Source organism: Triticum aestivum, chromosome 2B (assembly GCF_018294505.1).
Source record: "Triticum aestivum cultivar Chinese Spring chromosome 2B, IWGSC CS RefSeq v2.1, whole genome shotgun sequence".
In the NCBI taxonomy this organism is placed as follows: domain Eukaryota; kingdom Viridiplantae; phylum Streptophyta; class Magnoliopsida; order Poales; family Poaceae; genus Triticum; species Triticum aestivum.
Window position 1 is genome coordinate 153,744,968 of NC_057798.1, and position 10,196 is coordinate 153,755,163.

Here is a 10,196-nt window from a genome sequence, read left to right on the forward strand (position 1 = left end):
TCAGTGGTTCCGGAGTCCGGCAGACGACCCCTTCATAAGAAGGGAAAGCCTACGACGTCAGTGACCTCCGTCCAACCTGAGGCACTGGATAATTTGCTGGAGGTGCTCAACGGCGCCTCCATCGACGAGGATCCCCGCACTATTACGAGTGCGGTGATCCAGAAGGTTCGGTCCGCCAAAAGTGGGCTGACAGAAGCCTGTGCCAGCCTTCTAACATGCTTTGAGGTATGTATTTAAAACATGTAAAAATGTTACCGCATAGACAGTAGCCCCTGATGCACAGTTTGGTGTTCGGAAAGAAAAGCCGGACTGAGGATCTAAAAAGATATACATAGGAGTCTGACATAAATATGTCAATATGGGAATGCAGGCTGCGCTACTGACCTCTGTCGCACTGACTGTGGAGGTCGATGCATTGAAGCAGAGCCTCGAGCGGTCCGAGAACAAGCTCGGCCTTGCCAAGAAGCAGCTCGAGGACAAGGAAGGTAGGTAGTACCATATATAAGTATATATAAAAATACCTGGCTGCAAATAGTGACAGGACCAACGTGAATGTTACAGGGGCCACAACCGAGGTGGCAACCCTGAAGGAAGCGCTGTCCAAGGCCAAAGACAATGCGTCCGTGGAGCGCACTGAGCGAGAGAAACAAGAGGCGCGGGTGGCGGAGGTGTGGCAAGAGCTCAATGCTCTTGTGAAAAAACACAAGAGTTTAGAGCTTGACTCAAAGACTCGAGAGTCCGAACTTGCCTCGGCACTTGAAAGCGCCAAATCTGCCAAGGCTGAAGCCCAAAAGGCCCTCCCAGAAATTGAGGTGATGAAGAGATAGCGGCGGCTAAGGCATTCTTTATGCAAAGCAAGCATGTGAAAGTGAATTACTTGTTACTTACCCGAATCCGGAGCTCTCCAGGAGCATTCGCTAATCTGCCCCGCAGTGTGTCCGATGCCGCCGCATTCTACCAAGCCGAAGAAGGGAGCTCGACAGAGAAGGTGTTCTGGTCCCAGTATGTTGAAGCCGGACACCCTGTGCCCTTGAGCGACTAGCTGAAGCAGCTGGTCGAGCTCCATAAGGTAGCCGAACAGGCCATGAAGGGCCTTATAGGCCGGCTGTGGCCTGGGGAGGTCCTGCCTGGGATCTACCTTGGGCTGGTGAGGCGGCTGGTGGATGACTGTCCGCGGGTTGAAGTCATCAAGCGCTCTATATGCATCAAAGGCGCCCGTAGGGCTCTTGCCCGTGCTAAAGTGCACTGGGGCAAGCTGGATGCTGAGAAGCTGGTGACAGAAGGGCCACCGGAGGGGAAGGATCGTCGCAGGCCCGAGATGTATTATGAAGGCGTCCTGAAGGGTGCCCTCCTTGTAGCGAACAAATGTTCCAAGGATTTAATTTTTGAGTAAACTCGCTCGTGTTTATCCTGTGCGCTGAAAACTTGTTCATATGCAATAAGCAATGCTTTTTGAATTTAAAATATTACCTTCTGTGCGGCTGTTTATTAAATCTGAGAGATGCAAGTCGTCGGCTTCTACCCCCATGCCACGAGTGCTGGGGTGTTCGGGATAAACCTGAGCACTCTTGTTCCCATTCTTGGGTCCTTCGAGGGAGGCGCTCAGCACAACGAACAAGGCAATCAGACTATAATGCTTTATCACTCTCACTTAGCCATAGAATTCTATAATTTTAAATTTCGGCGAAGCCCTTAGTATTCGGAAGACCGAGTTCGGGGCGCTATCCACACCTAGGCCGGACAAAGCCAGCTCTTCGCTCTAAGCGGCATAAGTCTTTAGGGACTCAAAAAACCTCTCGAACAGTGACCAGCTCTCGCCTTATCATGACGGTCAGTTTTAGCTTTCTCTACTGAGGTGCTTAACCCAGCTCAATTGGGGCACAATCGCAGTAGTTCTCCTAGCGCTACCTTAGCCGATATAGCGGAACGTAAGGTACCAAAACATCTGAGCCGGGCAAACCCAACTATTGACCCAAGACATGATTCGGAGCCGATGCATATAATGCTATAAGTTCAGGGTGCCGCACTCGTGAGAGTGTTCGGTCTTCTCACACCATATGCTGGGGGTACTTAAGCCCCTGGTGTATTGGCCGTACCAAAGTGTATGGTTTGCATAATGTCATAACTGGACATATTTTCATAAAAAATGAATGCAATAATAGGCAAGAGCTATTTATTGTTTATTAAAAGGCTGCCGTGAAAGCAGAACGATACAAATAGTGTGATAAACAAGAGATGGGATTATTTGACATGCCCCCTCCAGGGGCAAGCTGCGAGACTTTATGTAAGACAGGTATTTAGCTCATTAAAGAGACCACCTGGACATTCGATGTAGCTTGTTGCCTCCCTGGCTGTTGCATCGTGTGTTCGGCGATTGTACTTCCGGACAGGCCTTCCGGAGAATGGAGTCCTGGAAGTAAGAAAAAAGAAATGACAAAATTTTGAGCCCCTAGTGCGGTTGAACCGCCTGTTGGGCGTGTCATGGTTGTGCCCCTCCCCTTATGCCCATGGTATTTCCAGGGCATATTTATGTACGTGTAGTACTGGTTTCGCGAGTTTGAGAGGGATGGGGTTGGGGCCGCAGTGCTATGCTTGCTCGGAACGTGCCAGGCGGTCTTGTTGTAGGTTACTCCGGGCGCGCTTGACGGTGTCCGGACGTTTAACAGCCGGACTGGAGAATTGCCTTGAGAGGCTACTTTGTACTTCCGCCGCGAGGGCTGTCGTGTGCTCCTCTGTTCAGAGAGAGTGTTCGGTGTTTCCATTGACCATAATGACTCCTTGTGGGCCTGGCATCTTGAGCTTGAGGTATGCGTAGCGCGGCACTGCATTGAACTTTGCAAATGCGGTTCGCCCGAGCAGGGCATGATAGCCACTGCGGAACGGGACTATGTCGAAGATTAACTCCTCGCTTCGGAAATTATCCGGGGATCCGAAAACTACTTCAAGTGTAACTGAGCCTGTACAGCTGGCCTCTACACCTGGTATGACGCCTTTAAAGGTCGTCTTTGTGGGTTTAATCCTAAAGGGATCTATGCCCATTTTTCGCACTGTATCCTGATAAAGCAGGTTCAGGCTGCTGCCGCCGTCCATGAGGACTCTAGTGAGGTGAAATCCGTCAATGATTGGGTCTAGAACCAATGCGGCGAATCCGCCGTGACGGATGCTAGTGGGGTGGTCCCTTTGATCAAAAGTGATTGGGCAGGAGGACCATGGGTTGAACTTTGGGGCGACTGGCTCCAACGCATATACATCCCAGAGCGCATGCTTCTGTTCCCTTTTGGGGATGTGGGTTGCATATATCATGTTCACCGTCCGCACTTGTGGGGGAAAACCCTTCTGTCCTCTGTTGTTCGGCGGCCGGGGCTCCTCCTCGTCATTGCTATGCAGCCCCTTGTCTCTGTTTTCAGCACTTAACTTGCCTGCCTGCTTGAACACCCAACAGTCCCTGTTGGTGTGATTGGCTGGTGTTTCGGGGGTGCCGTGTATCTCGCACGAGCGGTCGAGTATTCGGTCCAAACTGGACGGGCCCGGAGTATTTCTTTTGAATGGCTTTTTCCGCTGACCGGGTTTAGAGCCTCTGAATCCGGCATTACCTGTCGTATCCTCAGTATTGTTTGCCGTTAATGCGACGCTTGTGCTTGTTGCGACGCGACCTGCCATTGTTGTCCTTGGTATCCGAATTACCAGGTCTCTTGGTCATGTTATTACTACGAGCTAGACAACTGTCTTCTCCGTGCAAAAGCGGGTCATGAGAGTTGTGAGGGCTGCCATGGATTTCGGCTTTTCCTGTCCTAGGTGCCGGGCAAGCCATTCACCTCAGATGTTATGCTTGAAGGCTGCGAGGGCCTCTGCGTCCGGACAGTCGACTATTTGATTTTTCTTGGTTAGGAACCGTGTCCAGAATTGTCTGGCCGATTCCTCTGGCTGCTGAATTATGTGGCTTAGGTCATCGGCGTCTGGTGGTCGCACATAGGTGCCCTGGAAATTGTCAAGCAATGCGGCTTCTAGGTCCTCCCAGCAACTAATTGACTCTTCCGGCAAGCTGTTAAGCCAATGCTGAGCTGGTCCTTTAAGCTTGAGTGGGAGGTGGTCTATGGCGTGTAGATCATGACTGCGGGCCATGTGGATATGAAGGAGATAATCCTCGATCCATACCGCAGGATCTGTAGTGCCATCGTATGATTTGATGTTTATGGGTTTAAACCCTTCGGGGATTTGATGATCCATAACTTCATCTGTGAAGCATAGTGGGTGTGCGGCGCCTCTGTACTGGGCTATATCACGACATAGCCCAGATGAGCTTTGTTTGATGTGTTCGGCCTGGCCGTATTTGCCATATCCGGCATGACGGTTATCGTCGCGTGTCGTGGGGCACCCACACGATCCGTAGATCGATCTTGTTTGCCTTGCCTTGTCCTCCAATATGTCTCACAGGTCTGGCGCGTTTCCCCATGCCTTGATACTTTTTGAGCGGCACCGAGGTGCAGCTTGAATTGATGGCCGAGAGGCCTCTCTGTCACGGCCACGGGGTGGCCGGCCAGCCGCGTCATACGCTAGTGATGTAGGTTTAGTTGCTTCCTCTTCTAATCGGGGTAGCAGCCTGCGCTTTGGGTAGCTCTTGGAGGGGCGTTCGAGTTCGTACTCTTTGGTAGTGAGGACTTCAGTCTATCTGTCGGCTAGCAAGTCTTGGTCAGCTCTAAGCTCCTGCTGTTTTTTCTTGAGGCTGCTTGCCGTGGCCATAAGCCTGCGTTCGAAACGCTCTTGTTCGACGGGATCCTCAGGCACGACAAATTCGTCGTCGTCGAGGCTTCCCTCGTTTCGGAGGGAGGCATGTAATTATCGTCCTCGACCTCTCTGTCTGCCGCTCTCTCATGAGGGCTGGCTTCTCCATCCTCCTGTGCTAAATCCTGCTGGAGGGGGTTGTCTTCGGCACTGTCTGGGGTGTTATTATCTCCCGTGCCGGAATTGCTGGAATTGCTTTGGCGGGATTTAGAGCGGCGCCGCTGACGCGGCGCTTAGGCTGTTTCTTGGAGGGGTCATCCACCGTTGTTCCATCACCATTCCCTTCTTTTGGGGTGTCCACCATGTATATGTCGTATGACGAGGTGGCTTTCCAGTGCCCTATAGGCGCTGGTTCTTGGTCGTCTCCTTCATCGGCGTCCATACCGTCGATGTCTTCAGAGTCGAAGTCGAGCATGTCGGTTAAATCATCGACAGTGGCTATGAAGTGGGTGGTGGGTGGGCTTCGAATTTCTTCGTCGTCCGCTTCCCAACCTTGCTGACCATAGTCCGGCCAGGGCTCTCCTGATAAAGAGACAGACTGTAGTGAATTCAAAATGTCATCAAAGATCGAGTGCTGAAAGATGTCCGCGGTGGCAAACTCCATGATCGGCGCCCAATCGGGTTTGATCGGCAGGGGTGCGGAAGGCTCGGAATCCGAAAGGAGTCCGGCACCTTGGAGTCACGAGCTTCGCAAAGGACAAGACTGGTGTTCGGCTCGATCGCCATAGAGATTGCAGCCCCCAAGGCGGTGTCCAGCCACCCGTCCTCGATCGGCGCAGTCGGCTCCGAGCTAAGGGTCGGAGCGGACACCTGAGCGGCCTTCTGGGCACTGTCCAGCGGCAGAGCTAGATTATGCCCATCGTAACAATGCGGCGCGCTCGGCTGTGGCTCGAATCCGTCGAAGATCAAGTCTCCGCGGATGTCAGCCGTGTAGTTCAAACTCCCAAATCTAACCTGATGGCCAAGGGCGTAGCTTTAGATCTGCTCCAGATGGACAAGCGAATTGTCCCGTAGTGCAAAGCCGCCAAATACGAAGATCTGTCCGGGGAGAAAAGTCTCACCCTGGACCACGTCGTTGTTGATGATCGAAGGAGCCATTGGGCCTAAAGGTGACGACAGAGAGGAACTCTCAATGAAAGCACCAATGTCAGTGTCAAAACCGGCGGATCTCGGGTAGGGGGTCCCGAACTATGCGTCTAGGCGGATGGTAACAGGAGACAAGGGACACGATGTTTTTACCCAGGTTCGGGCCCTTTCGATGGAGGTAAAACCCTACTCCTGCTGGATTAATATTGATGATATGGGTAGTACAAGAGTAGATCTACCACGAGATCAGAGAGGCTAAACCCTAGAAGCTAGCCTATGGTATGATTGTTGTTCGTCCTACGGACTAAAACCCTCCGGTTTATATAGACACCATAGAGGGCGAGGGTTACACAGAGTCGGTTACAATGGGAGGAGATCTACATATCCGTATCGCCAAGCTTGCCTTCCACGCCAAGGAATGTCCAGGAGTCCGGCCAAAGGTCATAGTCCGGTCATCCGGACACCCCCTAATCCAGGACTCCCTCAGCGGGAATATGTGGTTTTCTTCCCGTCGAACTTGGACAGACAAGCCCTGATCACGAAGTATACGTATATGTGGGGTAGGGCAGTGCCAAAGGGGCATGGAGCACCCGTGGTCTTGCCGGAGGGGAAGGAGGTTCCACCGAACTCGTACCACTTTTTCTACGTGTACTTTCTCTGCCGCCTCACCCCCCCCCACGCCTTCTCCGATTTCTTTGAAACCATGATGGTGGTTTATGGGTTCCATCTCCTGGATTTCACGCCCAATGTCGTGGCATGCACGCGATCTTTGCCCATCTGTGTGGGAAATTTATCAGGGTCGCCCCTAATGTGGATTTGTTCAGGCACTTCTTCATCCCGCGGGTGGAAGATAAGACTCATCGCTCGGGGAACATAAGTTGGATCCCTCAGAGCAAGAAGAATGAATCGTCTTATCTCCCTGGCCAGCAGCACAACAGATGAGAGGAATGGAGAGCGGACTAGTGTTGGATCCAGGATGAGGACGCCCAAGAGTTCTGCGCGGCACGGACGGAATGCGTCATGTGTGGCAACGAGTGGAGCAAGTTAGGCCTCACCAATAATAGGCTTCGCCATGCATTGAATCGAATTTCTCGTCTCAAAGCTGTCGGGCTAACCACCAAGCAGGCGGGGGCCGATTTCCTCTGGTGCCGCATCACGCTGCTGTAGAAAAGGGACAAATTTGCTTGGGAATACTGCGATGCTGCTGACTTAATGCGTCTGTTCCCGGTCCTCATCAACAATTTATCTATACATGGCCATGGCTGGCTGTGCGAAAAGCTGTTCGGTAGCCTCGGGAAATTCCATCTACCGGCAACGGTCACCTCACTGCATATCAGCTCTGCACGGGACTACATTCTGAAGTGGATGCCCGATTGCAATTCATACGGAGTCACGTTCTACTTGAAAATGCCCGACTTGGATGCAGAGATGTAGTGGGTCTCCACTTTGGAAGAAAGGGCCACCAGGGTGGAGAATGGTCAAGCGCACCTCCAAGGCAGAGGAGGAGTTCATGAAGAGGCGGATCGAGGAGGACAAGGCTCTTTGGGCTGACGGGAAGACGAGGCCTGGAGAAGAGGAGAAGGAGGAGGAGAATGAGGAAGGCGAGGGGTCATCGGGCGAGGGGAGCGATGGGCATCCTTACCACAACAGCAGAAGTTCAAGGAGAAAGTAAAGCCGAAGAGGCAGAGCAGTCGAAGGAGGAATGGCTCATGGTAGGCCCTCAAGCCCTAGGGCCAGATCCAGACTATCGCCCTGCAAATGGGCTAGCAGGAAGGCAACGGCTTCGACCTCCTCAACGGCCGTGAAGAGGGTGAAGAAGACAACCTCCAAGGTGACCAACCGAGCGCCTACACGCCACCAGTCCTCTCGCCTGGCGGAGGCCAAGACTCAGCCAACCAAACGACGTGTCGTCACTGGGGTGGATCCTAGCCCCTAGTCAAGTCCAGCCTCCTTGCGCAGCTCAACCCTGTCGGAGCCCCTCGCTCCATCAAAGAGCTCAAAGCTGCCGGGAAGTTCAGCTCCCCCAACCCTGAAGAGGGAAGAGCGACCTCGCCACCTGCGGGATATGCACTGGGCTCCATGCTCACCGACCCAGAGTAAGGAGAACACCGACTTTTCTTGCTAAGGGACTATCTACTTGATGCTTTCTTAACTCGATCTTGCTTGTTGACTTGTGAGGGATGAAGAACCCCTCATTCATCGGGCAAAACGAACCAAGCAAGTGGCGTCGTCGGGGTCCTTGGAGAGCACAGGTCTGGCGAGAGATAGCATAGACGACCATGTGCCCAGCCCCGAGCCTAGCACTCGGCGCGGAAGTATGGAGCAAGTTTTGCCCATCAAGAGATACACGTAAGAACATGCCCCATCCCCCTCCAAGGTAGAAAAGGAGACCTACCAGGGTAGGGCCCACCAAGAGAGGTCCACCCCATCTACTGTCCAAGCAGAGAGATCACTAGCAAGGACCTCCACCGAGGGGTCGGTCCATACTGAGGTTATGCTCACCAAGGATGGGGACATGGACCGCACCACGACAACCAATGTTGCCTTGGAGGCTGATACCCTTCCACGGCAAATGCCACCGGGTAACCTGCTTTCCCTTGTCTCTTTTATTTGAATTACTTTGCTTCCAGCCCTCCGATTCAGTCAATTCGTAGCATCTCTTTATCATTGCTTGCTAATTTTGTTTGCAGCTTCATTGGCCGAGGAACTTGAGCTGCAGGAAGAAGTAGCCAGCATTGGAAAGGACGCCGCTGAAGAGGCCACCGGGATTGCCACCATGGAAGGCCAAGGTGAGGCTGCTGGGGCTATACAGGAATTCCCTGAAGGAATGGAGAAAGCCAACAACAACAAACCTGGCCAAGACACAGTCGTGGAGGAGAAGATCCCTCTACAAACTATGGGGCCCCTCCCTCCGTTTGGCATATCAGCTGTAGTCCCACAACCATCCTCAAGCAAGCTAGCGATGGTCCTTGCCCAACCTGGGCTTGAAGGCCCTGGCTCATCTGCTATAGTGGGAGCGGACTATGATGAAGAGATCCAGCGAATCTTGGGACCATTGTCCTAGCAAGGTGAAGAGACGGATGATTTCTTTGGCGTAGCCATGGACCTGTCCTTCTTGGAGTCCATGGCAACAGGTATCAAAGCTATGCAGACCAGATACAACCTGAAGTGGCAGACAATCAAGGAGCAGCGCGACTCTGCTGGTCTCATGCATAAGAAGCTGAGGGACAAAGGCAGCAAACTGCGCGAGTGGCACAACAAAGAATCCAATCCCTTCTACGGCAACATGAGGTGATAACCATGGCAAAGGAGGATGTTGATGCTCGAGAGATCTGCCTGGCGGAGCACAAAGCACTTCTGAACACCAGGAGAAGGACATCTCTACCCGGGATGGGAACCTTGAAGCCACCCTCCATGGCAAAGATGAAGAACTGGAGGCTCTTGTCTAGCAGTGTACCAAGGACCTAGAGAACAAGCACAAAGAGGCCCTTGACACGCTCACCCTTGACTCTTCTGCTTAGTTGAAGAAGGTCAACGATGAGCTTGCCACTATGTCTACTGCCAAGACTGACCTTGACCAACAGGTGGCCAAACCAACAGAGGGTCTTGCCGGGAGCACCAAGGAAATCGTGGCTCTCAAAGAGGAAGCGAGAAAGGAGAGGCCCTCTTGAAAGAGGTGCAATCGCAACTTTCCTCCAAGAGTCAGGACTTTAACACTGCCCATGACACCATCACTGACATGAAGGCACGCCTTGCACTCTGGAAAGTGAGATTGAATCTACTGGCGTCTGTGAGAAGTTGCTAACGAAGGACTTGGACAATGCAAGAATTCTCCAAAAGGACATGGTGGACAAACTGGCAAACCAAATTGAGCAGCATGACCATTGTATCAAGAAGCTGGTCGACATCGCCGAGTGCCTCACTGCCCACATTGCAACGATGGACATGAAGAGTTGGGCCTTCTTTGTTGGCCAACATGAAGTTCCAAGCATCAAGATGACACTCTTCTTCGAGGGTTTGATCGATAGGCTAAAGACGTATGAGAACGATAGGGCCGTTTGCTTTGCAAACGAATCCCATAAGCTTGCTCGTGATGCTCTCTTTATGGTCTTGGGAAACCTTGCCTATCGCCACCCGGATATCAACCTCTCCGACGGCTTTAAGAGGCTTCCACCGGGCGCTGCTACGTCTTGAGTTTGCGTTGGTTTTCCTTGAAGAGGAAAGGGTGATGTAGCAATAGTAGCGTAAGTATTTCCCTCAGTTTTTCAGAACCAAGGTATCAATCCAGTAAGAGGCTCCTCAAAAGTCCCACGCACCTACACAAACAA